Raw genomic sequence first — 3,708 nt, 5'->3', positions numbered from 1 at the left:
TTTGAGACAGGGTCTCCCTGTAGCCCCAGCTGTCCTGGAACTCACTATGTGGACAGGCTGGCCTTGAACTCACAGAGATCCACCTGCCTCTGCCTCCTGAGTGCTGGGATTAAAGGCGTGTTATTATTATTTATGTGTAGGAGTGTATTCCCTACATGTATGTAAGTGCACCTGTGTCATGCAAAGTCTGAAGAGGTCACAAGAAAGCATTGGATTTCCTGGAACTGGAGTCAGTTGTTAGCCACCATGTGGGTGCTGGGAACCAAATCTAGGTCCTCTGCCAGAGAGGTCAGTGCTCTTAGCCACTGACCTATCTCTCCAGCCCCAAAACATGGTTTTAAAAGGTTCATTTTCATATAAGAATCAAAAGAAAATTAACAGGAGGAGAGGATTAGGGATGGAATTTTAAAAGGATACCAAATGTGACAAACCTTCCATAATTTCTTTTGGTTTCTTAAATTTGGGGGATACATGTATATGTGTGGTGTGCATGAATGTGTGTGGGGTGGACCATGTGTGTGGATGTGCATGAGCATCTGAAGGCCAGAGATTGACACTGCATGTCTTCTTTGATCATTTTCCACCTTCTATATTGTGGCAGTGTCTCTCACTTGGACACAGAGCTCACCTTTTCTCTAGCTAGCCAGCTTGCTCTATTTCTGCACCCTGAGGACTGAGATTACAGGCATACCACCATGCCTGCCCAGTGTTTACGTGGGTTCTGGGGATCCAAATTGCATAGCAAGCTGTTTACCCACTGAGTCATCTCCCTAGCCCGATGGTCAATTTTTGTAGGGCTGAATTCAGTGGTAGAATGGAAAAAGCATGACGTCAGAGACAGAAGTCCAGCTGTGAAGTCCACCTCCACCTTGGGGTAATCATGGGATGCCGAGTTATAGGCTCTTCATCCAGGAAAGAAGGGTAATGCCACTCCTTATCAAGCCATGGAAAGAAATCTGCAATGTGGCTGGTGCATCCAAAAAAATTTTAATAAATGTTATCTATTGTCTTTATCATGAGCAAGGGGGACCAATTAGCTAGTGAAGAGAAGGATCTTAAGAAAATAGGAAACAAAAATGAATCAAACTAAGACCAGAGTGGCACGGGAAGTATAGATAAACATCAGGATCATAACAAAGGAAAAAGGTCAGAGGAACTTCAGAAATATCACAGCTCATGATGCTTACAAATATGAGACATCAACCAAAGGCAGTGTCGGGTCCTAAGAAGCTTTAGAAACAAGCTGCCTCACATCTCAAAATCTGCTTGTACCTGATGGACACAGACATATTCATTCACACCTGATCTACCTCCATCATTTCCAGTAGTGATAAAAGTATTAAACTCCTATTAAGGTCACCATACCATAAGTGTGAGTTTACCATTTGAACCACAAGTACATCCTCTCAAACTGAAAGAGGAGAAGCCCTTTATGTATCTGTGTGATTCCATTACAATATGTCCTCTGTGACCCAGAGTTACAGTGCAAACCCACCTAGAACAAAACATATGATGAATGCCTACTGTTACACACTTAACTTTTAAACAAGAGTAGGTTGGATCCCAGTGTAAGCTACATGAAATTTTCCATTATGCAATCGATTCTCCCATTGGGAATGGCTGAGAAATGGTCTAGGTGATCAGAGGCTGTATTGCATATAAATTATCAATTTAGGAAAAGAAAAGAAAGAACACACTCAACATCACAGCATGATAGATATGTTGATTAATTCCTTGATCGGTCAAGCAGAAATTGAGGGGTTTTCTTTGTCTTCTGCATATAGGAAGTTGCCAGTTAAAATGAAGTCATAATTAACAAAATCCATACTGAAGGGTTTTGTTGTTTTGTTCTTTTGAGACAGAGCCTCTTAAATAGCAGGCTGGCCTCAAACTCTTGAATTTGTTATATAGACAAGGATGATCTTGCACTTCTGAGACTCCTGCCTCTACGCCCTGAGTGCTGAGATTACTGAGTTCTGAGATGGACTGCCACATCTGGTTTACATGGTGCTAAAAATCAAGCCTAGGACCTAGGCAAGTATCAACTGAGCTGTATGCTCAGTATCTTCAGCTGAGTTCTTATTTTGTGTTTATATACTATTTTGAAAAGCTACTTCTTGAAGTATACTGAAATATAGCATAAACTTGGAGAGGAAAAGCAGCTCAGTGGCAAAGTGCTTGCTTTCATGAGCACAAAAACATAGGTTCAATCCCCAGAACAAGTGATGAGAGAGAGAGAAAGAGAGGGGGAGAGAGAGGGGGAGAGAGAGAGAAAAAGAGAGGGGGAGAGAGAGAAAGATCAAAAATAGGGCCAGCAAAATGGCTCAGCAAGTAAGGGTGGTTGCTACCAACCCTGACCACCTGAATTTGATACCAAGATTCCACGTGGTAGAAAAAGAGAACAGACTCTAGCAAGTTATCCTCTGACTTCTATACATGCCCTATAGTACAAGCAAGCCAATGGAGATATAAAAAAAAAAATATGTATGTATGTATGTATGTATATATGTATGTATGTATATACACACGTAGGTGTACATAAATAATGTTAAAATTTTTAGCTCTGCAAAAATACCAGAGAAAGTTGTAAATACAGTACAGTTTTCTAATTTTAAAAAAGAAGATTTAAGGCCCTCACCTCCCTCTGCTTCCCTGGGCCTGCACAACCTGCAGGCCTCTCTCCGACCCACAGGCCTCTCTCTCCAGGGTAAGTCAATCGCATCCTCTGCGTCTTGACTCCCCCAGCCTCATTCACCCTCCCATCTCCCCCACCAGTCTCTCCTCCTAGCCTGGGTCCTGTCCCATTCCTTCTCTTGGAACCCCAGACACCTGGTGAACCACCACTGCTTCCTGATCCTTTGCATCCAGACCAAATCAGTTCCTTCTCAGGTCCCCAGGAGCACTCTGGTCCTGGCCCTGCCCTCACTTCCCTCTACTTCCCTGGGCTTGCACAACCCACCAGCCTCTTTCCTGGACACCAGAGCTAACCTTTCCTCTTCCTGATCCTTTGCATCCAGACCAACCCAGCTCCTCAGTGCAATCCCCAGGAGCTCTTGGGGCTGCTTCCCACGCCCATCTTCCTTTGCATCTCTGGGTGGCACAGCCACCACCTACCCTAGACCAGCATCTTTCCTGGGCCCTGCTCCCAGGCCAGTCCAACCCCCAAATTCCTGAGGCCAAGCTCTTCCCTTGAGGGATCCAGACCTTAGGAGAAAGCCTGAAAGAATCTGAGCCTCATCTGACTTGGGCATCTGTGGGCACTCCAATATAAAATCAAAAGACAAAACCAGAAGCTTAGAGGAACCAGCTTTTCATGCCCAAAAAGTAAACCACAGAGACACATAAAGTTCACAAAAAGAAATAGACCTAAACTTGAATGAAGGCTTGAGTCTCACACAATCAGAAACTACAAAAGAAATCCACAAGTCAAAATCACAGAGAAAAAATAATAACATGAAAAACCAAAATACCATATCCCCACCAAATACCAATATTCCTTTAGAGGAGTACAATGAGAACCCCCTAGAGATAATACAGGACTTGGAATTCAAAAGAACAATTATAAACATGATTAAAGAATTCAGTGAATTTAAAGTACACACAAAAAAAGAAATCAAAGAACTGAAGGAAGATAGGGATAAACTTCTGAATGAATTCAGAAAAGAGTTAGAAATATTGAAGAATACTCAGGCTGAAATGAAGAAGGAA

General features: G+C 42.8%; 1 protein-coding gene across 1 annotated transcript in view; it reads right to left on the bottom strand.

Moving 5' to 3' along the window:
* LOC108490674 (histone-lysine N-methyltransferase MECOM) overlaps positions 1 to 3,708 on the bottom strand; it is a 308,190-nt gene that overhangs the window by 227,031 nt on the left and 77,451 nt on the right. The window lies entirely within an intron of this gene.

Source organism: Nannospalax galili, unplaced genomic scaffold, assembly GCF_000622305.1.
Source record: "Nannospalax galili isolate Female #2095 unplaced genomic scaffold, S.galili_v1.0 scaffold33, whole genome shotgun sequence".
NCBI classification, from domain to species: Eukaryota; Metazoa; Chordata; class Mammalia; order Rodentia; family Spalacidae; genus Nannospalax; species Nannospalax galili.
The sequence above is the reverse complement of the archived record's forward strand: the minus strand, read 5'-3'. Positions and strand labels throughout refer to the sequence as shown.